At 44.3% G+C, this 25,950-nt stretch overlaps 1 protein-coding gene across 5 annotated transcripts in view; it reads right to left on the bottom strand.

The window, feature by feature from the left end:
* ACO1 (aconitase 1) overlaps positions 1-25,950 on the bottom strand; it is a 110,874-nt gene that overhangs the window by 62,681 nt on the left and 22,243 nt on the right. The gene's annotated exons all lie outside the window — the stretch shown is intronic.

Genomic DNA, 25,950 nt, shown 5'->3' with positions numbered 1-25,950 from the left:
TGAAAATTTTGAAAATTTCGCAATTTTCAAATTTTGAATTTTTATTCTGTTAAACCAGAGAGATATGTGACACAAAATAGTTAATAAATAACATTTCCCACATGTCTACTTTACATCAGCACAATTTTGGAAACAAAGTTTTTTTTTGCTAGGAAGTTATAAGGGTTAAAATTTGACCAGCGAATTTTAATTTTTACAACGAAATTTACAAAACCATTTTTTTTAGGGACCACCTCACATTTGAAGTCAGTTTGAGGGGTCTATATGGCTGAAAATACCCAAAAGTGACACCATTCTAAAAACTGCACCCCTCAAGGTGCTCAAAACCACATTCAAGAAGTTTATTAACCCTTCAGGTGCTTCACAGCAGCAGAAGCAACATGGAAGGAAAAAATGAACATTTAACTTTTTAGTCACAAAAATGATCTTTCAGCAACAATTTTTTTTATTTTCCTAATGGTAAAAGGAGAAACTGAACTACGAAAGTTGTTGTCCAATTTGTCCTGAGTACGCTGATACCTCATATGTGGGGGTAAACCACTGTTTGGGCGCACTGCAGGGCTTGGAAGGGAAGGAGCGCCATTTGACTTTTTGAATGAAAAATTGGCTGCACTCTTTAGCGGACACCATGTCACATTTGGAGAGCCCCCATGTGCCTAAAAATTGGAGCTCCCCCACAAGTGACCCCATTTTGGAAACTAGACGCCCCAAGGAACTTATCTAGATGCATAGTGAGCACTTTGAACCCCCAGGTGCTTCACAAATTGATCCGTAAAAATGAAAAAGTACTTTTTTTTCACAAAAAAATTCTTTTAGCCTCAATTTTTTCATTTTCACATGGGCAACAGGATAAAATGGATCCTAAAATTTGTTGAGCAATTTCTCCTGAGTACACCGATACCTCATATGTGGGGGTAAACCACTGTTTGGGCACATGCTAAGGCTCGGAAGGGAAGGAGCGCCATTTGACTTTTTGAATGAAAAATTATCTCCATCGTTAGCGGACACCATGTCACGTTTGGAGAGCCGCCGTGTGCCTAAACATTGGAGCTCCCCCACATATGACCCCATTTTGGAAACTAGACCACCCAAGGAACTTATCTAGATGCATATTGAGCACTTTGAACCCCCAGGTGCTTCACAAATTGATCCATAAAAATGAAAAAGTACTTTTTTTTCCACAAAATTTTTATTTTAGCCTCAATTTTTTTCATTTTCACATAGGCATCAGGGTAAATTGGATGCTAAAATTTGTTGGGCAATATCTCCTGAGTACACCGATACCTCACATGTGGGGGTAAACCACTGTTTGGGCGCACGGCAAAGCTCGGAAAGGAAGGTGCGCCATTTCACTTTTTGAATGAAAAATTAGCTCCAATCGTTAGCGGACACTATGTTGTGTATGGAAGGTATGTAGTGTATGTCAGGTTGGTGTCTGTGTGGTGTAGTATTCACCACACACACACACACACACACACACACCTGACGTACACTATACCACACCAAACTGACGTACACTACGCCATACACACCCTGACACTATGTCAGGTTGGGTTGTGTAGTGTATGTTAGGTTGGTGTGTGGTGTAGTGTACGTCAGGTAGGTGTGTGTGGTGTAGTGTACACCACACACACACACCAACCTGACGTACACTATACCACACCACACACCAACCTGATGTACACTACGCCACACACACCAATCTGACACACTACGTCAGGTTGGTGTGTGTGTGGTGTAGTGTATGTCAGGTTGGGGTGTGTCATGATCCCAATGGCAGGGGATCACAAAAGGACAAGCACAAAAACAAAACAAGCTCTAGGGTGATGGAACCTGAGCTGACCGCGATCCTGAACCTAAACACACAACTAGCAGTAGCCGGGGAATGTGCCTACGATGATTCCTAGACGTCTCGCGCCAGCCGAAGGATTAACTTCCCCTATCAGAAGAAACACAGACCTCACTTGCCTCCAGAGAAACACCCCACAGAAATAGCAGCCCCCCACATGTAATAACGGTGAAATGAGAGGAAAGCACATACGTAGTTATGAAAATAGAATCAGCAAAAATGAGGCCCGCTAAAGCTAGCTAGCAGAGGATACAAAAGTGAACTGCGCGGTCAGCGAAAAACCCTTCAAAAAACCATCCTGAAATTACTTGAACTCATGTGCCAACTCATGGAACATGAGGAGTAATTTCAGCCCACTAGAGCAACCAGCAGCAAGGAATCACATATCTGCAAGCTGGACTAAGACAAAAATTAAGCAAAACGTGGAACAGGAAAATCAAAACTTAGCTTGTCCTGAAGATAACAGACGCAGGGAGCAGAGGTAAAAAGACACGCTGATTACATTGATAGCCGGCCAGGAAATTACAAAAAAGCCAGGTTAAATAGGAAACTCCCATAACCTGATGGAACAGGTGGACACCAGAGACCGCAGAGAACACAAGTCACCCAGTACCATCAGTAACCACCAGAGGGAGCCCAAAAACAGAACTCACACCAGGGGTGTGGTGTAGTGTACGTCAGGTAGGTGTGTGTGGTGTAGTGTACACCACACACACACACACACCAACTTGACGTACACTATACCACACCACACACCAACCTGATGTGCACTACGCCACACACACCAATCTGACACACTACGTCAGGTTGGTGTGTGTGGTGTAGTGTATGTCAGGTTGGGGTGTGGTGTAGTGTACGTCAGGTTGGTGTGTGTGTGTGGTGTTGTGTATATCAGCCTGGTGTGGGTGAGTTCTGTAGTGGAATATCAGGATGTGGCTAGTCCACGGACGTGTGATGAATTCTGAAGCATTCATTCAAACACAGTCCAGGTTTGTCGGGACACGTTTCACATTGGAAACGAGTTTCCCTTCTTATCCCCCTTTTATAGCACACCCGGCACCTTTTTTTTGCTCTCCCCTCACAGGGAAAATGTTGCACCGGTACCATACGGGAACCTTGAGTTCCAGGGGTGCTGGGGCCCGCTCCTTCCACGCCTCCAATCAGGGCCTTTATCACCGCCTCCTGGAACTGAAGGAAGGTGTTGTTGGTCTGGCCTGCACATCGTGATAGCACGTATGCGTTATACAGTGCCATTTGTACGATGTGCACAGCCAGTTTTTTATACCACACCTTCGTTTTCCGCATGGCACTATAGGGCTGGAGGACTTGATCAGAAAGATCAACTCCCCCCATGTGTTTGTTGTACCCCAGCGCACAGTCCGGTTTTTGGACCTGTGCTGGGGTACCTCGAACAGTGCTGGCCGTGGTGCCGGGACCATGGATTGTTGTCAAGAAAAAGACGTCCCTTTTGTCTTTGAACTTGACCGCAAGCATGTTGCCACTACATTGGGCCCGGCTCTCACCCTTTGGGAGAACCTGCTCAATTAGTGACAAAGGGAGACCCCTCTTGTTTCTGCGCACAGTACCGCAAGCGACGGTAGCTCTGGCAGAGAGGGATTGAAAGAGTGGGATGCTTGTATAAAAGTTATCAACGTACAGATGGTAACCTTTATCAAGCAGTGGGTGGACCAAATCCCACACTATTTTCCCACTCACCCCCAGAGCAGGTGGACAATCTGGGGGCTGGATACTGCTGTCCTTTCCTTGATAAACTCTAAAGCTGAGAGTGTACCCTGAGGTACTCTCACAGATCTTGTAGAGTTTTATCCCGTACCTCGCCCTTTTGCTTGGCAGGTACTGACGGAACTGAAGCCTCCCTTTGAAGTGGATGAGGGATTCATCCACACAAATTTCCCTTTGGGGAATGTACACTTCAGCAAACTTGTTGCTGAAGTGTTCGATGACCGGCCGAATTTTGAACAGTCTATCAAAATTCGGGTCATCGCGAGGTAGGATGTCCGTATTGTCCCTAAAGTGGAGAAATTTATGAATCGCCTCAAAACGTTTGCGATTCATAACCATGCCAAATATTGGAGTTTAATATAAAATATCAGTACTCCAGTATTGGCGAATTTCTGGTTTCTTCACAATTCCCATGTGAAGGACCAGTCCCCAATATTTCATCATTTCTACGGAGTCAACGGGATTCCAAGTAGAAAATGATGAACTTGGGTTTTGGGCAAAAAATTGCAGGGCGTACAAATTTGTTTGCTCCACCATGAGACTGACGATTGACTCCGAGAAAAAGACTTTGAAAAAGTCCATCTCCCAGAGTTTGGCAGTCTCAAATTGGATTCCTGATTGGGGAATGAAATCAGGAATCCGTGGAGCAAAGTTTTCAGGGACGGGGGTCCAGACGGGGGCACTAGTGCTAGGTTGGGCGTCACTAGCACTAGGTTGGGGGTCACTTACACTTGGCTCCGACTCTCCTCCCCTGGGCTCCGGCTCCCCTCCCCTGGGCTCCGGACGATTTATCGACCTGCGACATCTTGGGGGTGGCGAGTCGGTGTCACTAGGGGAGGAAGAGTGGGAGGAATACAGAAAAGTGGGGTCCTCTCCCTCACTATCAGCTTCGGAGGCAAGAAAGGAATATGCCTCCTCAGCTGAGTACAGCCTTTGTGACTGGGATGACTGGGATGAGCGGGACATTGTGTGTGTGGTGCGTGTGCGTGTGTAAAAAAAAATCTAAACTTTATTATAGTGTTGCGTGTGCGTGTGTATGTGCGAGTGTTTGGTGCAACTCTTCTGCAGGAGGAGGCTATCAGGTGCGGGGAGCTGTCAGACGCGCGTGGGGGCTGTCAGGCGCGTGGGGGCTGTCAGGCGCGGGGGGGCAGGAGGGGGCTGAGGAGATGCAGCGTCAGATGGAGATGAAGCTGGCAGCAGCAGGTGATCAGGGGGCAGGGGGTGATCAGGGGGGCAGGGGGTGATTAGCAGTGATCACTAAAGAGGGTGATCACCAGGGGAGGAGGGGATGACAGACGCAGGGGGCGGTAGGAGAGAAGAAAACACAGCAGCAGGTGATAAAGGGTGGCAGAGGGGTGATCAGGTGGATGGGGGGGGTATTGGCAGGGGGTGATCAGGGGGGGGCAGAGAGTGATCAGGGGGGGCAGGGGGTGATTAGCGGTGATCACTGAAGAGGGTGATCACCAGGGGAGGAGGGGCTGACAGACGCAAACGCGGTAGGAGAGGAGAGAAGAAAACACAGCAGCAGCAGCGGGTGATGAAGGGGGGCAGAGGGGTGATCAGGTGGACAGGGGGGGGCAGGGGGTGAGCAGGGGGTGATTAGCGGTGATCACTGAAGAGGGTGATCACCGGGGAGGAGGGGCTGACAGACGCAAACGCGGTAGGAGAGAAGAAAACACAGCAGCAGCAGCGGGTGATGAAGGGGGGCAGAGGGGTGATCAGGTGGACAGGGGGGGGCAGGGGGTGATCAGGGGGGGTAGGGGGTGAGCAGGGGGGGGCAGGGGGTGATTAGCGGTGATCACTGAAGAGGGTGATCACCAGGGGAGGAGGGGCTGACGGACGCAGGGGGCAGTAGGAGAGAAAACACAGCAGCAGGTGATAAAGGGGGTGATCAGGTGGACAGGGGGGGGGCAGGGGGTGATCAGGGGGGGGGGCAGGGGGTGATTAGCAGTGATCACTAAAGAGGGTGATCACCAGGGGAGGAGGGGCTAACAGATGCAGGGGGCGATAGGAGAAAAGAAAATAGAGCAGGAGCTGGTGATAAAGGGGGGCTGGGGGATGATCGGGGGGGGGGCAGGGGGGAGGGAGCGGAGGTTGGGGGGAGTGGAGGACAGGAGAGGGGAGGTACCTGTCCTCAGCAGCAGCGGTGGTACTGGCGGTAGCAGTGGGGGAGGCGGCGGTAGCAGTGGGGGATACGGCGGCGGCGCTCTGAAGAGGTGTGTGGCGGCTGCGGCGGCGATCGCGGTGTCTGGGGGGGCAGGTGAGCAGTCGGGCACCTCGCTCCTCAGCTTCCACGGATGGGATGAAGCTGAGGAGCGAGGCAGACACTGTTTTTCTCCGCCCCTCCAGCTCTGATTGGAGTGCTAGCGTCACATGGACGCTAGCTCCAATCAGAGCTGGAGGGGGTTAAAAAAAGGTCTCCAGGAGCGATCGTAGACCCGGGGGGGCAAAGCCACCCCCCCTGGGGTGAAGTACAGGTCCCCCTGCACCTGCGGGTACGGTGACATTTGAATGACCCCGGTCACCGGACCCGCAGGGAAGCATTCCCGCCATGACGCCACATAGGCGTCATGGGTCGGATTGGCACCGACTTTCATGACGCCTACGTGGCGTCATGGGTCGGGAAGGGGTTAAGAAACACTAAAAGAAATCAAGAACAAAAAATGTGATAGTCAGTAATGGTTTTTTTTTTTTTTTTTTAGAAGAAGCAGAGGAGAAAAATTATGGATTTACTCAATTGCGTAGGAAAAAATTATGGAATCATGAAAAAACAAAACAAAAAAACACTCCAAGACATCACTAGTATTTTGTTGCACCAACTCCAGCTTTTATAACAGCTTGCAGTCTCTGAGGCATGGACGTAATGAGTGTTAATCAGTACTCTTCATCAATCTGGCTCCAACTTTATCTGATTGCTGTTGGCAGGTTAGAGCCTCTTCATGGACCATTTTCTTCCAACTTCCACCAAACATTTTCAATTGGATTGAGATCCGGACTATTTGCAGGCCGTGACATTGACCTTATGGCTATATTCACACTTTGCGGATTTTGCTGCGGATCCGCAGCGGATTTGACCGCTGCGGATCCGCAGCAGTTTCCCATGAGTTTACATTTCAATGTAAACCTATGGGAAACAAAAAACGCTGTGCACATGCTGCAGAAAAATCCGCGCGGAAACGCTGCGGATTACATTCCGCAGCATGTCACTTCTTTTCTGCGGATTTTCAGCTGCTCCAATAGAAAACTGCAGTTGAAAATCCGCAGAAGAAAACGCAGTAAAAACCGCGATAAATCCGCAGTAAAAACCGCGATGGGTTTTCACTGCGGATTTTGCAATTCCGCTGCGGAAAAATCCGCAGTGGAATCTGCAAAGTGTGCACATAGCCTAAGTGTCTTTTATCAAGGAATGTTTTCACAGTTTTTGCTCTATGGCAGGATGCATTATCATCTTGAAAAATGATTTCATCATCCCCAAACATCCTTTCAATTGAGGGGATAAGAAAAGTGTCCAAAGTATCAACATAAACTTGTGCATTTATTGAAGACTAGCTGAAGAGCCCGGCGTTGCCTGGGCATAGTAAATATCTGTGGTTAGTTATAGCACCTCACTTCTCTTATTTTCCCATCACGCCTCTCATTTTCCCAATCACATCTTTCATTTTCCCCCTCATATCTCTCATTTTCTCCCTCACTCCTCTCATTCCCCCCTAACACTTGTCATTTCGACCTCACATCTGTCATTTTCCGATCACTCCACTATTTTCTCTCACTCCTCTCATTTTGCACACACCTTTTCATTTTCACCTCACACCCCTCATTTTCACCTCACACCTCTCATTTTCACCTCAGTATATACATGTTTGTCATCTCCCTTATATATAGTATACACCTGTATGTCATCTCCTGTATATAGTATATACCTGTATGTCATCTCCCCTGTATATAGTATATACCTGCTGTGTGTCATCTCCCCTGTATATAGTATATACCTGTATGTCATCTCCTCCTATATATAGTATATACCTGTATGTCATCTCCTATATATAGTATATACCTGTATGTCATCTCCTCCTCTATATAGTATATACCTGTGTGTCATCTCTCCTGTATATAGTATATATCTGTGTGTCATCTCCCCTGTATATAGTATATACCTGTGTGATCTCCTGTATTAGACCTCGTTAACACGTTATTTGCTCAGTATTTTTACCTCAGTATTTGTAAGCTAAATTGGCAGCCTGATAAATCCCCAGCCAACAGGAAGCCCTCCCCCTGGCAGTATATATTAGCTCACACATACACATAATAGACAGGTCATGTGACTGACAGCTGCTGTATTTCCTATATGGTACATTTGTTGCTCTTGTAGTTTGTCTGCTTATTAATCAGATTTTTATTTTTGAAGGCTAATACCAGACTTGTGTGTGTTTTAGGGCGAGTTTCGTCTGTCAAGTTGTGTGTGTTGAGTTGTGTGTGGCAACATGCGTGTAGCAACTTTTTGTGTGTCGATTTGCATGTGACAGGTTAGTGTAGCAAGTTGTGTGCAGCAAGTTTTGCGCATGGCGAGTTTCCGCGTGGTGAGTTTTATGTGTGGTGCCTTTTGAGTATGTGCAAGTTTTGTGTGAGGCAACTTTTGCATGTGTTGCAAATTTTGTGCATGTGGCAATTTTTCCGCGTGTGGCGAGTTTTCCATGAGGTGAGTTTTGCACTTGTGGCGAGTTTTGCGTGAGCCTAGTTTTTGCATGTGGCGAGTTTTGCGCGTGGTGAGTTTTGAGCAGCGACTTTTGTGTTTCAACTTTTATGTGGCGAGGTTGGTGTATGTGTGGTGAAATGTGTGCTGAGGGTGGTATATGTGTTCAAGCACGTGGTAGTGTGTGGCGCATTTTGTGTGTGTGTTCATATCCCCATGTGTGGTGAGTATCTCATGTCGGGGCCCCACCTTAGCAACTGATCGGTATATACTCTTTGGCGCCATCGCTCTCATTCTTTAAGTCCCCCTTGTTCACATCTGGCAGCTGTCAATTTGCCTCCTACACTTTTCCTTTCACTTTTCCCCATTATGTAGATAGGGGAAAAATAGTTTGGTGAATTGGAAAGCGCGGGGTTAAAATTTCACCTCACAACGTAGCCTATGACGCTCTCAGGGTCCAGACGTGTGACTGTGCAAAATTTTGTTGCTGTAGCTGCGACGCTTCCAACACTTTTCCTTTCACTTTTTTCCCCATTATGTAGACAGGGGCAAAATTGTTTGGTGAATTGGAACGCGCGGGGTTAAAATATCGCCTCACAATATAGCCTATGACGCTCTCGGGGTCCAGACGCGTGACTGTGCAAAATTTTGTGGCTGTAGCTGCGACGGTGCAGATGCCAATCCCGGACATACACACACACACATTCAGCTTTATATAGTAGATGTAATGACAGCCATCTCCCCAGTGCTTTTACCTGACATGCAGCCCCGTATCATCAATGACTGTGGAAATTTGCATGTTCTCTTCAGGCAGTCATCTTTATAAATCTCATTGGAACGGTACCAAACAAAAGTTCCAGCATCATCACCTTGCCCAATGCAGATTCGCGATTCATCACTGAATATGACTTTCATCCAGCCATCCACAGTCCACGATTGCTTTTCCTTAGCCCATTGTAACCTTATTTTTTTCTGTTTAGGTGTTAATGATGGCTTTCATTTAGCTTTTATGTACAGTACAGACCAAAAGTTTGGACACACCTCATTTAAAGATTTTTCTGTATTTTCATGACTATGAAAATTATACATTTCAAAAACCTGACCTGCACATCCAAACATAGACACAGTGTGAACAGGTGCTGAACCCAGACTCGCCAACTCGTATATAGTTAAGTAAATAAGGCAGCACATGAAAATTATACATTCACACTGAAGGCATCAAAACTATAAATTAATACATGTGGAATTATATGCTAAACAAAAAAGTGTGAAACAACTGAAATTATGTCTTATATTCTAGGTTCTTCAAAGTAGCCACCTTTTGCTTTGATAACTGCTTTGCACACACTTGGCATTCTCTTGATGAGCTTCAAGAGGTAGTCACCGGGAATGGTTTTCCAACAATCTTTACGGAGTTCCCAGAGATGCTTAGCACTTGTTGGCCCTTTGGCCTTCACTCTGCGGTCAAGCTCACCCCAAACCATCTCAATTGGGTTCAGGTCTGGTGACTGGAGGCCAGGTCATCTGGTGTAGCACCCCATCACTCTCCTTCTTTGTCAAACAGCCCTAAGGCTATGTTCACATTAGCGTTGCGTCGGGCGCAGCCACGGCGACGCATGCGTCATGCGCCCCTATATTTAACATGGGGGCGCAAGGACATGCGTTGTCTTGCATTTTGTGATGCATGCGGCATTTTTGGCGCAAGCGTCAAGGCGCAGAGGATGCAGCAAGTTGCATTTTTTTGCGTCCAAAATCAAGCCAAAAATGGACGCATGCGTCACAAAACAATGCGTTTTTGCATGTGTTGTGTCGCCGACGAAACACACAACAACACAAATGTGAACGTAGCCTTACACAGCCTGGAGGTGTGTTTGGGGTTATTGTCCTATTGAAAAATAAATGATTGTCCAACTAAACACAAACCGGATGGAATAACATGCCGCTGCAAGATGCTGTGGTAGCCATGCTGGTTCAGTATGCCTTCAATTTTGAATAAATCCTCAGAGTCACCAGCAAAGCACCCCCATACCATCACACCTCCTCCTCTATGCTTCACGGTGGGAACCAGGCATGTAGAGTCCATCCGTTCACCTTTTCTGCGTCGCACAAAGACACGGTGGTTGGAACCTCAAATTTGGACTCATCAGACCAAAGAACAGATTTCCACTGGTCTAATGTTCATTCCTTGTGTTCTTTAGCCCAGAAAAGTCATTCCTTGTGTTACTTAACCCAAACAAGTCTTTTCTGCTTGTTGCCTGTCCTTAGCAGTGGTTTCCTAGCAGCTATTTTACCATGAAGGCCTGCTGCACAAAGTTTCCTCTTAACAGTTGTTGTGGAGATGTGTCTGCTGCTAGAACTCTGTGTGGCATTGATCTGGTCTCTAATCTGAGCTGCTGTTAACCTGCGATTTCTGAGGCTGGTGACTCGGATAAACTTATCCTCAGAAGCAGAGGTGACTCTTGGTCTTCCTTTCCTGGGGCGGTCCTCATGTGAGCCAGTTTCTTTGTAGCGCTTGATGGTTTTTGCCACTGCACTTGGGGACACTTTCAAAGTTTGCAAAATTTTTCGGAATGACTGACCTTCATTTCTTAAAGTAATAATGGCCACTCGTTTTTCTTTACTTAGCTACTTTTTCTTGCCATAATACAAATTCTAACAGTCTATTCAGTAGGACTATCAGCTGTGTATCCACCAGACATCTGCACAACACAACTGATGATCCCAACGCCATTTATAAGGCAAAAAATCCCACTTATTAAACCTGACAGGGAACACCTGGGAATTGAAAACCATTCCCGGTGACTACCTCTTGAAGCTCAGCAAGAGAATGCCAAGAGTGTGCAAAGCAGTCATCAAAGCAAAAAGTGGCTACTTTGAAGAACCTAGAATATAAGACAATTTCAGTTGTTTCACACTTTTTTGTTTAGCATATAATTCCACATGTATTAATTTATAGTTTTGATGCCTTCAGTGTGAATGTATAATTTTCATGTGCTGCCTTATTTACTTAACTATATACGAGTTGGCGACTCTGGGTTCAGCACCTGTTCACACTGTGTCTATGTTTGGATGTGCAGGTCAGGTTTTTGAAATGTATAATTTTCATAGTCATGAAAATACAGAAAAATCTTTAAATGAGAAGGTGTGTCCAAACTTTTGGCCTGTAGTGTATGTAAATCCCACTTCATTTAGGCGGTTTCTTACAGTTCGGTCACAGACGTTGACTCCCATTCGTTCCTCATTTGTTTTGTTGTGCATTTCCTGTTTTGGAGACATACTGCTTTAAATTTCCGGTCTTGACACTTTGATGTCTACCAGTATGTTTGCCTTTAACAACCTTCCCATGTTGTTGGTATTTGGTCCATATTTTAGACACAGCCAACTGAACATCCAACATCTTTTTCAACACTGCGTGATGATTTACCCTCTTTTAAGAGTTTGATAATCCTCTCCTTTGTTTCAATTGACATCTCTCGTGTTGGAGCCATGATTCATGTCAGTCCACTTGGTGCAACAGCTCTCCAAGGTGTGATCACGCCTTTCTAGATGCACAATAACGAGCAGATCTAAATTTGATGCAGGTGTTAGTTTTGGGAATTGAAATTTAGAGGGGGATTCCATAATTTTTTTCCCCTCATAATTGAGTGAGTCCAAAATTTTCCCCTCTGCTTGTTCCAAAAAAAAAAAAAAAAAGTAACAAATACTGACTACAACATTTTTTGTTCTTGATTTCTTTTAGTGTTTATTAAAGCCAGAAAGTTGTCATTTGAAATGACTAGTCTTGTGCCATGTCTGACCTGCTTTTAGAAACAAACAAAAAAAAAAACCTGAATGAACATCCTCCAAGGTCGGTGATTACATAATTTTTGCCAGGGGTTGTAGATCTAACTACTACCTAATGGCCCTATGTGATTGATTACTGGAGGTAGCAGAAGTGCGGAGATAAAAAGAGGCTACTCAAGATGATGCCTACCCTGTCTTTTTGAACGCTGTGTCGTTGCATTGGTTTGAAGATGGGTGACTGGTGGCATGTTTTATACTATGTACAGTCAAGCTATTGAAAGATCAGAATGCTTGTTCACCAAGTGCTAAAGCATTAAACAGTGATCAAAACTACAGCAGGAAACCCACTAAGTGACATCGCCATAATCGGGTATCTGTCTGTTATTTTGCCCTCAGATTAGGTTGCAAAAACCTCCATATAACAGATTGATAGCATGGCAAGGCGTACACGTACGTACATTTCTGCGTATGTCACTGACGCTAATGAATTGAGGTTTGGAAAATGTGGTTTCCATTTTTGTGTCATTTGTGTATCATGATCTACAAATCCTATAATTTCAATCATTCCATAACTTTTTTCACGTGTTACAATTCCAAGGTTGAAGATAGGAGACTATTAGTTTAGACTGAATACAAAATGCAGTCCAAGTGAATTAAAAGGGGATTTTCCAGTTTCAGAATTTGGCTTGTTTAACTGCTTAGTGACAGAACCAATTTGGTACTTAATGATCAGGCAAATTTTTACAATTCTGACCACTGTCATTCTATAGATATAGCTCTAGGAAGCTTCAACGTATCGTACTGATTCAGAGAATGTTTCTGTGACATATTGTACTTCATGCCAGTGGTAAAATGTCTTCGCTATAACTTGCGGTTATTTACTAAAAAAAAAAAAAAAAAAAGCGGAAAATTTGGCAAAATCTTTGCAATTTTGGCAAACTTTATTTTTGTACCCTTAAATCAGAGTGGTATCACACAAAATAGTTAATAAATAACATTTCCCACATGTATACTTTACATCAGCACAATTTTGGAAACTTTTTTTTTTTGTTTGGACGTTATAATGGTTATAAGTTGACCAGCGATCTCATTTTCCCAACAAAATTTCAATTTACAAAACCATTTTTTTTTTTTTTTTTTTTTTAGGGACCACCTCACATTTGAAGCGAGTTTGGGGGAGGGGGGGTCAATAACAGAAAAAGTGACACCATTCTAAAAACTGCACCCCTTAAGGTGCACAAAACCTCATTCAAGAAGTGTATTAACCCTTCAGGTGCTTCATGAGCACTAAAGCAATGTGGAAGGAAAAAATGAAAACATTTCACAAAAAATTGACTTTGGAACCAATTTTTTTATTTTTACAAGGGTATAAGGAGAAAATGGACCCCAAAATGTGTTGCGCCATTTCTCCTGAGTACACCGATACTACATACAGTGGGGCAAAAAAGTATTTAGTCAGTCAGCAATAGTGCAAGTTCCACCACTTAAAAAGATGAGAGGCGTCTGTAATTTACATCATAGGTAGACCTCAACTATGGGAGACAAAGTGAGAAAAAAAAATCCAGAAAATCACATTGTCTGTTTTTTAATCATTTTATTTGCATATTATGTTGGAAAATAAGTATTTGGTCAGAAACAAACAATCAAGATTTCTGGCTCTCACAGACCTGTAACTTCTTCTTTAAGAGTCTCCTCTTTCCTCCACTCATTACCTGTAGTAATGGCACCTGTTTAAACTTGTTATCAGTATAAAAAGACACCTGTGCACACCCTCAAACAGTCTGACTCCAAACTCCACTATGGTGAAGACCAAAGAGCTGTCAAAGGACACCAGAAACAAAATTGTAGCCCTGCACCAGGCTGGGAAGACTGAATCTGCAATAGCCAACCAGCTTGGAGTGAAGAAATCAACAGTGGGAGCAATAATTAGAAAATGGAAGACATACAAGACCACTGATAATCTCCCTCGATCTGGGGCTCAACGCAAAATCCCACCCCGTGGGGTCAGAATGATCACAAGAACGGTGAGCAAAAATCCCAGAACCACGCGGGGGGACCTAGTGAATGAACTGCAGAGAGCTGGGGCCAATGTAACAAGGCCTACCATAAGTAACACACTACGCCACCATGGACTCAGATCCTGCAGGGCCAGACGTGTCCCACTGCTTAAGCCAGTACATGTCCGGGCCCGTCTGAAGTTTGCTAGAGAGCATTTGGATGATCCAGAGGAGTTTTGGGAGAATGTCCTATGGTCTGATGAAACCAAACTGGAACTGTTTGGTAGAAACACAACTTGTCGTGTTTGGAGGAAAAAGAATACTGAGTTGCATCCATCAAACACCATACCTACTGTAAAGTATGGTGGTGGAAACATCATGCTTTGGGGCTGTTTCTCTGCAAAGGGGCCAGGACGACTGATCCGGGTACATGAAAGAATGAATGGGGCCATGTATCGTGAGATTTTGAGTGCAAACCTCCTTCCATCAGCAAGGGCATTGAAGATGAAACGTGGCTGGGTCTTTCAACATGACAATGATACAAAGCACACCGCCAGGGCAACGAAGGAGTGGCTTCGTAAGAAGCATTTCAAGGTCCTGGAGTGACCTAGCCAGTCTCCAGATCTCAACCCTATAGAAAACCTTTGGAGGGAGTTGAAAGTCCGTGTTGCCAAGCGAATAGCCAAAAACATCACTGCTCTAGAGGAGATCTGCATGGAGGAATGGGCCAACATACCAACAACAGTGTGTGGCAACCTTGTGAAGACTTACAGAAAACGTTTGACCTCTGTCATTGCCAACAAAGGATATATTACAAAGTATTGAGATGAAATATTGTTTCTGACCAAATACTTATTTTCCACCATAATATGCAAATAAAATGTTAAAAAAACAGACTGTGATTTTCTGGATTTTTTTTTCTCAGTTTGTCTCCCATAGTTGAGGTCTACCTATGATGTAAATTACAGACGCCTCTCATCTTTTTAAGTGGTGGAACTTGCACTATTGCTGACTGACTAAATACTTTTTTGCCCCACTGTATGTGGGGGTAAACCACTATTTGAGCGCATGGCAGAGCTCGGAAGGGAGAGAGCACAGTTTGACTTTTTAAACGCAAAATTGGCTGGAATCAATGTCGACACCATGTCGCGTTTGCAGACCCCCTGATGTACCTAAACAGTGGAAACCCCCACAATTCTAACTCCAACCCTAACCACAAACCTAACTCTAACACACCCCTAACCCTAATCCCAACAATAACACCAACCCTATTTTTAGCCCAACCCTAATGGAAATAGATATATTTTTAATTTAATTATTTTTACCTAACTAAGGGGGATTTCATTTACTTTTTTTAAAATTTTGATCACTGTGAGAACCTATTGTTGCTGGGTGCCGGCCGGCAGATCTCAGCGGGCGCACTGCGCATGTGCCCGACATTTTCTTCCCAGAAGATGATGTCGGCGGCCCGAGAGGACTTCACAGGGGGTTCGAGGGGCATCAGAAGTAACCGGGGAAGAGGGATATTGGGGGAGTGGGTGAGCACATCAGAGGAGAGAGAGAAATTTAATGGGAAATTGGACATTCTATGGTCGCCGCTATTCCGGTAACGGTAATTGCAACACTGGGGTCAGTAAAAAATAATTGAAATCATGTTCTCTGGGGTTTCAGCTAAAAAGGGGTATTGGCGGTGAGGTTTCCTTGTTTGGATCTAGAGAGCAATATTCTCACCTTCCTGTTTTGTTTGTTTGCAAACAGAAAAACACAAAAATTGAGCATGGATTAAGTTGGTATACATGCAGCACATAAACGCATGCTCACATTGGCCATAAATCATATAAAACCTACAAGAAACAAAATGAGCAAAAAACCCTACTGCTGTTTGCAAACAGGTCTATGCTTAGCTGGCCCCACAGATCTACAATCTGTTGGAATATTCTCCGGTTTAGCGCCTATTCGCCTCATCTTAGCTGGTTCCGACTTTGAAAATCAGCTCTGCCGTTTTCCTTCCACTTTATGTGCAATGCCGTTAGTATCAAAAGATGTTCTGCAATGCTTTCGTTACCACCAGAGCAGGATCTAATGGCCACTTGATGATTGATGTAGGCTACTGCTGTTCGATTGTCTGACAGGATGCGAACATAACGACCCTGAAGGGATGAAAGGAATTTTGCCATTGCATATTTTACTGCCAGCAGCTCTTCCGTGCTCAATGAATATCTCCTTTTGCTTCCTGACCAGATGCCCTGGACCACACAGTCCCTCAGATGCTCGCCCCATCCATTTGAGCTTGTGTCCGTAGTTATATCTTGGATCCGATACACCCAAGGAACCCCTATCGACAAATAGAAATATAGTAGCACCCAAAGAATCCTCACATAGTGGCAATACCAATGAACAGGTAAATAGTATAGTAATGAGACCGAAGATTCTAAATAGGATATAACTCCTTATAGTATTAACACTGGTAGCTAAAAGGTAATTGATGTCATAGCCAAGATAAAATGATGCTACCATCTAGATACAAAACTGAAATGAAGATAAGACAGTAAAAATAATTATTTACCAGTGCAATGGTGGTCACAATTATATGCTTGGCACCCCCTCACCCTGACGCGCGTTTCACGACCAGCTTCTTCCGGGGATGCCGAAACTCCCCTACAGAGGACTCCCAGGTCTGCTTCAGATACCCAACCACTTTCCAATCCAGGGGGTCCTTTGGAGCACCCAAATCATCAAAAGGGCAAAGTAGACTTTCCTGGATGATTTGTGCCACCGTTACATCTATTTTAGGGATTTTATTCATCATAAGGGTATCTCTTTTTAGATGACAGATCTTTTTTCTCTTTTCCATTCCCTATTAACGAGCATCTGGAACGTCTCATTAATGGGAAAGGTGCATCTGTTTTTCTGTTCTAATACACCAAACATGATGTCTTGAATTTATCTGGGGCTTCTAGTATCCAAGATACCCAAACTGGCTCTTACGGCTTTAAATAACGTATCTGTCTTCTATGGGAAAACATGGAAGAGAAGTCAGATTCATTTTTATTTTATAGAATCATCTGAGTCAGTCACTTGACGCCTAAACTTTTTCTCCATTTCACCACCTTCCTTTTGAATAAGGGTCTTAATGAATCCTTCACTTCTGCCATAATCACAGATTTTAAATACATGGTGAAGTTGCGGTACTTTGTACAGATAGTTTTCTGTATGCAATCTGGAGTCTTCTGGTATGAACTAGGCAACTTATCTCTGTACAGCGCACACTATTTTTTAGCTTCTTGAACTTCTTAGGCCTTTCACAGTAAAAATAAACAGAAACAGGACCTATTTAACATGGTGAACACTTTCCACTCTGGAGCTCGGTCTTGGCTACCGGAGGCTGGAACAGCTCGCATGATCTTTCTCCCCTGGATCTGTGGACTCACGAACTGGCCTGTTTTTTCTGTCTGGTCTTACAGTCACTCATACGGCTACCGCTGCTGCCCCCTGCGTGATGATGCTGCTGCCCATCAAGGTTACCAAGAGAATGAGAGCCACAGCGAATCCGCTCTCTGGGGGTCAGATCTCAGTTTAACCACTTCACGACATGCGTCTTACATGTGCAGCGCATGTCAGATCTCCCCCTTTGATGTGGGCTCCAGAGCCCACGTCTTTTCCAAGACAAGTAAGCGGATTTCAACTGCTGACATGTGCCCCTAACAGCCCCAGGTGGAATCGTGATCCACCTGGGACTGTTAACATGTTAAATGCCACTGTCAATCTCTGACAGCAGCACTTAACATGATCGCGCCGGAAGAGTCACTAATCCCACACATGACTGTGTGTCCCCATAACAATCCAGGATCTGCAGAAGACCCCTGTGGTTGTCATTGCCGGATAGCTGAAGCCTTGCTCTGTGTAGCTGCAAGAGGAAGAACCAGAATGGGGGTAACTTTCTCACGCCGGCTCCGGAACTACTGGGGCTGTCACCCATGTTGCAGGGTGGAAAACGTTGATTCCAGAACGAGCCTTGCATGTGACTGTAGTAGGCGGGGCTGAGAAATAGCGCTGCACGTGGGAAAGAAGCCAGAGCCCGGGCAGGAAAGCTGAGTGGTGAGTCGGGTGCTGTGTCCGCTGTGAGGGCAGAGATATCAGTTTGTGCAGATCGACTCAACAGTACCCCCTGCATACAGGTCCACTGCTGGTGGACAACCAACCGACCATCCCCCGCTATCCTCCGAGCCTGGAGGTGACTCAGGCTTGACGTCGGAGACTGCACCGGGTGTGCGACACAGAGAGACAGGCGTACAGGCCTGTGCGCGGCTACCCAGGATTCGTGTACACCACGGAGTGAAGTCTCGTTCCGGCGGTTTCATACACTGGACTCCGTACTCTCTCTTCAAAGACTACGTCGAGACGACACGCGCCGCTGTTGTCTGTGCCACCGTTGGATCCTCGTTCGTCACAGACTTCATTGAGACATCATAAGCCGCTGTTGTTGGCGCCACTGTTGGAACCCCGTTCGTCACAGACTTCATTGAGACATCACGGAAATGGAAATTTGGCGACAATTTTGCAATTTTCAAACTTTTAATTTGTCTGACTTTAAATCAGAGAGCCATATCACACAGAATAGTTAATAAATAACATTTCCCACATGTCTACTTGACATCAGAACAATCTTTGAAACAATTTTCTTTTGTTAGGAAGTTATAAGGGTTAAGTGTTCACCAGCAATTTCTTATTCAAGAAGTTTATCATCCAGTCAGGTGCTTCACTGGAATTTTTTAAATGTGGAAGAAAAGAAACATTTACTCTTTAAAAAAAGAAATTTCTTTTACACCTAATTTTTTGTTAAGTTCGCAAGGGTAACAGGAGAAAAGGGAGGGAGAGGGAGACGAAGAGAGAAAAAAAATGCATGAAAAACCGGATTCGGAAGATGGATTCATTATATCACATCTCCGCTTCATACGTTTTTCCAGAATCAGTCGCTGGGTGTTTTCGCCGGACAGAAAAAAACGTTCTTCTGTACGTTTTCTCCGTCCGCCGGAAACAGCTTTTCTGACGGATCCGGCAAAAAACAGATGAACCATGTGGCCATCAGGCGTTATCTGGCGCTAATGCAACTCTGAGAAAAAAACGGATCCCGCAGAAAAAAAAAACGGATCCATTTTTTTTCTTTCAAAACTTGCCAGATTGTGACTGACGGCAAAAACCTGATGTGTGAAAGCAGCCAGATAGATATATGGATAGAAACATCTATGCATCTATAGATATATTTATAGTATGTGTATGTATGTATATATATATATATATATATATATATATATATATATATATATATATATATATATATATATATATATATATATATATCTCGATATACAGTAGCCATAGCTATCCATCTATAAATATATAATAGCAAGGCCTATGTTTATTAATGAACGTTTAATTTAAAAAAAAAAAAAAAAACACACGGAAAAAAATGGGGTGGGCTCCCGTGCAATTTTCTGCGCCAGAGGGGGAAAGCCGACGGCTAGGGGCAAATATTTGTAGCCTGGGAAGGGGTTAATACCGATGGCCCAGGGTATGAATATCAGCCTGCAGCTGTCTGCGTAGCCTTTACTGGCTATTAAGACAACAAAAAAATGATGTGGGGTCCCCCTATATTTTATAGCTAGAAAGGCTACACAGACTGCTGCGGGCTGATATTCATAGCCTAGAGAGGGGCCATGGATATTGCCGCCTCCCCCCAGCTACAAATACCAGCTCGCAGCCGCCTCAGAAATGCAAATTCTGACACTTAGCCCCTCTCTTCTCACTCCCTTGTAGCAGTGGGATATGGGGCAATAAGGGGTTAATGTCACCTTGCTAATGTAAGGTGACATTAAGCCCAGTTAATAATGGAGAGGCGTCAATAAGACGCCTATCCGTTATTAATCCAATAGTAGTGAAAGAGTTAAAAAAAAATAAAAAATAAAGACAGCCAGAAAAAAAAGTATTTTAATATTCTTAATTTAACCATACTCAATCGCCTGCAAAAAAAGTAAAAATAATAAGCCGTAATCCAATTAACGAGTGTCCCACGACGATCTCCCCTATAGATCAGTGACATCGGGTGATGTCACTGCTCTATAGGCCTCCAATGACACACTGACCGGAGACAATGGCTCCTTCAGTGCATCACTGAAGAGGTTACTGTAGTTCACACTCTCGCTTTATGGCAATGCTGCGTGGGAAATTTCCCACACAGCAGTGCCACAAGTGAGACTAGGGACTATTTTTTATAATGGCGGAGAAATACATTGCGGAAGGATACCTTCCGTCATTGTATTCCTTTAGCCCCTGGAGAGTGGTCGCATCAGCTGATGTGGCTGCTCTCCACGGGAGATCACCGTGGGACACTCGTATTAATTGGATATCTGCGGACACATGGAGTATAGGGTTTGTTTATTATATTTTTTTTTATAAGATACTAGCTTTGGGGATCAAGATGACAAGGTGATGGTATGTACTGTATGTTGTATGTACTGTATGTCTATATGTATGTATTGTATGTAATGTATGAATGTACTGTATGTATTGTATGTACTGTTATATGTTGTATGTACTGTTATGTTTGTGTTTTTTGTTTAGTTGTTTTACATTCAACACATTAGCAGGATGATGGGACTACTACTGCCCCATCATTGGCTAATGTGTCAATCACTGTCACTGTAGCAGGCACAGCCCGATGGGACTTGTAATCCCATCGGACGATGCCTGCAGACACACACACACACACATCCCTGACAGACACCCAACAGCCCCGCAAGACCCCGCCTGCACACACTATACACGCACACAGTCACCGCCCACACACTCCCTCCTCCCGATCTGCAGCGTTTCACCCGCAGCTAAACCGCAGATCTTTTTTACATCTGCGGTTTTGCTGCAGATGTGCCCAACTCAATGCAAGTCAATAGGTGCAGAAACGCTGCAGATCCGCACAAAGAATTGACATGCTGCGGAAAAAACAATGCTCCGTTTTTGCGTGGTTTTGGTTTTCCATAGGTTTACATGGTACTGTAAACCGCATGGAAAACTGCTGCAGATCCGCAGCGTCAAAACCGCGGTAAAATCCGCAACGTGTGAACATGGCCTTAATCTAGGGGTGAAGTGATTATATTGACACCACAGGTATGTCACAGACTTATCATAGGACAGTGAAGAAAAAAAATAATTTACATTTTTACCACCAAGATTGTGTGTTCGCAACAAGTTTTACATTTCATACTGGGAAATGGATAAAAATGGCACCAAAATGTGTCCCACAGTTTCTGGTGAATGCAGAAATACCCTATATGTGGCTGTACAGTACTGCTTTGCCATACAGTGACTCAGGAGGGACAGAGCGCTATTTGCCTCCTGGAGGGCAGATTTTCCTAGACTAGTTTGCAGATTCCATATGAAAAGCCCCTAGTAATAGAAATAATACCCCCTCAAGAGACCCCATTTTGGAAATGATAACCCTTCGGGAATTTATCGTGGCTAAATGTAGTGACGATTTTGACTCCATGGGAGTATTCCAGAAACAGGCAGCAGTGGATGTTGCCGATTGAAAATTTCAAACTGCCGTTGAGGTCACTAGTACATTATGCCGAGCTAACGCTTCTGGAGACAGGCACCTGTAAATTAAGAAGGCTCTCATCACTACAGAAATGACAAACATGTGGGCGCTATATGTGGTTTAGGTACACTGGGGGGCTCAGAAGGGAGGGGGCATTTGGATTCGGGAGCGAAGGATTTGCTGAATTTCTTTTGGGGAGCAAGGAGCCATTTAGCTTTTCCAGAGGCTTTGTGCTACCAGTAGCGTGGAATCCCCCTATATTTCCGTTAACAGATGACAGACCGGAGAGGCGACTTGTTTTTTGTGTGGGAACATTTTTACATAACGTTTGGGGTCACATTTATCCAGAGCTTTACGATGAGCACTTACTTTGGGGTTTCCATCTAAATCTCTGAGTAACGTGACATAAAAACCCCCAAGGGATCCATTTACTATAATGAGTAAGCAGAGTTACTTTGGACTCCATCTGGCCTCTGTTCAGCGGTGTCCTTCTCAGAAGTGCACAAAACTGTGGCCAACGGCACTTTTATGCAATCCTAAAAAGATGGACACTGCTGGATCTCAGGTCCTATGGTGTCCACACGACCTCCAACTGTTTCATTATAGGGAATCTTCTGCCTGGGGTTCTGTCTGAATCACATATTTCAGAGATGTACATGGAAACCCCAGTGTAAGTGCTCAGCGTAGAGCACAGGATAAATGTGCGCAGAGCCATACTGCGATATTTGGGAGGCAGAATGAAGGAAAAAAAAACAAACAAAAAAACACAAGCAACAGCATGTGAAGAATTGGTTATTTTTTAAACCGTTCCTCGTGTGGTATTAGCGATTAGGCGACTTTATTCTTCGGGTCAGTGCGAATACAGCAATACCAGATTTATATCGGGTTTTTATGTTTGGCAGCTGTCACACACTAAAAGGCACTTTTTATTGTGAAAAATATTTTTTGCATCACCATATTTTGAGAGCTATAATTTTTCCATATTTTGGTCTACAGAGTCATGTGAGTGCTTGTTTTTTGCAGGACAAGCTGACGTTTTTATTGGTGCCATTTTCGGGGACTGGACATTTTTTGATTATTTTCTATTCTGATTTTTGGGAGACAGTATGAACAAAAACCAGCAACTGAGGAATTGCTTTTTTCTTTTTTAACCATTCCACGTGTGCTAAAATTCATAAGACTGCTTTATTCTTCGGGCCAGTACGATTACAGCGATACCCAATTTATATCTTTTTTAGTTTTGGCGCTTCACACAAACTTTTATAGAAAAATAATTATTTTTGCATCGCTTTATTCTGAGAGCTCTAACACTTATTCCGTTGATGGAGCTGTAATGCGGCTTGTTTTTTTGGCATACAAGATGATGTTTTCAGCAGTAAGATTTTAATTTATAATCGTCTTTTTGATCGCGTTTTATTGCATGTTTTGTTCGGTGGCATGATGATAAAGCAGTGTTTTTTAATTCGTATGTTATTACAGTGTTGACTGAAGGGGTTAACTAGTGGGACAGTTTTATAGAGTGGGCTGTCATGGACACGCGATACCAAATGTGAACTTTTGTTTATTTTTTATTTACATAAAATGAATTTATTGGAAAAATATTTGTTTTTTATTTGGGGATTATTTTTTTTCCCACTTTAATATGTTTCTTACTTTTTTTTTATTTTTTTTTTACATTTTCCCATCCTGGAACATTAATGGATAGTATCAGATCGCTGATCTGATACTCTCTAATGCTTCTGTACTGCAGAGTACCACATTAACATTTGACAGGCAGGGGAGGAGGCATGGTAGCGCCTGCTGAGAGTAGGCACTCACAAGCCACCTTCCCTGCTGGACCCTGAAGGATCATGCGGCCGTGGGTGTCCACTGAGCTCATCTGGACTACGCGAATGCATTGTTCTGATGGAAGCGTGCAGGGAACCATTCCCTGTGCGATGCTCCTCTATGTTGCTGTTACTACTGACCGCAGCATCAGCGGAGAAAATGTTTGCAATTGGTGCTAGCACTGATCATGGGCATTGCTGCAGGGTGTCCCATCTCACACAGAGCCCACACCTGCATCTGATCGCCGCTCAGAGTTAGGCCGCGCAATCGTGTCGCCGTACATTTACTATATACATGTATGCTGTTTGCGGGAACACAGCTCCCGCAGAACAGTATATATGGGTGCATGTCGTTCAGGGGGGTTAAAAATCACACCCCATTAGCCCCATAAAAAAAACCCACACATTTGGCATCATCACGTTCAGAATCGCCCGATCAATATATAAATACAATTAATCCGATAGGTAAAATGCAATGACAGGAGATGAAAAAAAAAAAAATCTTATCTACACCAATATGGTATCAATAAAAACACCAGCTCGGCGCACAAAAAATAAGCCCTCACCCAACCCCAGATCACGAAAAATTAAGATGGGTCTCGGAAAAGGACAGAATTTTTTTAAGTTTTTAAACAAACTTTGGATTATTTTTTCACCACTTAAATAAAAAAAAAGACATGTTTGGTGTCTGTGAACTCATAATGACCTGGAGAATAATAATGTCAGGTCAGTTTTAGCATTAAGTGAATGAGGTAAATAAAAAAAAAAATCCAAAAAAACAACTGTGGAATTGCATTTTTTTGCAATTTCACTGGATGTGGAATTGGTTTCCGTATTCCAGGACCCTATATGGTAAAACCAATGGCGTCAATCAAAAGTACAACTCATCCCGCAAAAAACAAGCCCTCACATGGCCATATTGACGGAAAAATAAAAAAAGTTATGGCTCTGGGAAGAAGGGGAGCAAAAAACAAATGCAAAAATGAAAGACAGCCCAGTGGTGAAGGTGTTAGATGAGGGACCAGCCACAGCTCCAGCACTCTCTCCAGACCCCTCCTGCAAGTTCTCACCATCTACTCCCAGGTCAGACTTCTCCGGCACACTCGACACCAGGACATGCCAATACAACTCGCCCTGTGCATGCGCAGACCGGGTCAGGGCGACTGCCGAACACATTTAGAAAAGAGGTCTCCGCCTGCAAGCATCCACACATCGGCCCAATCTCAGACAGACAGTGGCTCTTCCAGACCCACTGGTGCTGAAGGAAAGTATCCCGACAGCCACCAGCCAGGCCCAGGTGAGTAGATTTCTCTTTCAGTACCTCCTTGCTTCTTCACTTAAGGTTCCCTCAAGGACAGGAAACCAAACAAACGTGGGTGAGAGGTACCGCCCCTATATTCACTAGGTTTCCTGTCCTTGATAGGCAAATCCCCTCTCGCTCAGGTGGTGCTGTAGTAGGAGAAGGGGAAAACTGAACACGCATTAACAGGCTTCACCACAGAGTACAGCTGATTGCAGGAGGTCTCAGCAAGAGTCCTTTGATAATAAACAAAATCACAAACGGAAATGTCGAAAGGGAAGAATGCTAGAATACTATGTTAGATTGCAGCCCCCCAGAGCGGTCCAATGGGTCCCAATTTCAGAAAAGATTTTCTAGAATCTCCGTTCATAGCAAGACCAAAAAAAACAAACAAACAAAAAAAAACCCCCACTGTTTCATGCCCTCTTCTCAGGTCCAGTGCAGAGTGCCCACCATTTCTCATGGTGCCAGATGACTGCACAGAGGTCACGTTAACACCACTGCAGACAACCACTTCGCTCAGCGGTTCTAGCTTGTCTTTATGCTGCTGACGGAGCTTGTTAGTAAAACTTTTCCGAAAGGGGACAAACCCTTTAAATTGATGCAGAATTGCAGCTGAAGGACCACAAACCATTACTGAATGCCATAACTATTATTCCTTGTGGTCCATCAGTAGTTGCAGCAGTAGAATGTCCCCGGACAGATAGGAAACCACTATATTACCTGCACCTGAAGTAACTGGGCATATGGGCGGTGCTCGTCATAATAGGTCACTGATTGTAGAAAGTAATACTGAGCTTTTTCTTTAATTATGTAACCAGGTCCTATACAGAATACTGATGTGTAATATGGCTGCGAAACAAAACAAACAACACTTGGCGGTGACTCAGCGAAATCCCTGACATTGTCAGAGAACATGGCCACCCCCAGCTCTATTCCAGAGCCCGCCCAGCAGAGAACTTTGCCTCAACAAATCTACTGGATCAAAGGTGAAGTCTCAGTTCCCAAATACAGTATATTCTCATAAAAATCAATGAGAAGCCAGAAGAGATATGAAACTGGGCCAAAGGGCAGCACTAACCATAGCTCCTTACATGGGACTTGGCAGGGAACCTAAAGAAATGATATACGGGCACGCAGATCGAAAGCAACCCACCCATAGCCTCAA

Source organism: Ranitomeya imitator, chromosome 1 (assembly GCF_032444005.1).
Source record: "Ranitomeya imitator isolate aRanImi1 chromosome 1, aRanImi1.pri, whole genome shotgun sequence".
Taxonomy (NCBI): domain Eukaryota; kingdom Metazoa; phylum Chordata; class Amphibia; order Anura; family Dendrobatidae; genus Ranitomeya; species Ranitomeya imitator.
Note: the sequence above shows the minus strand (reverse complement) of the source record. Positions and strands in the feature narration are given on the sequence as shown.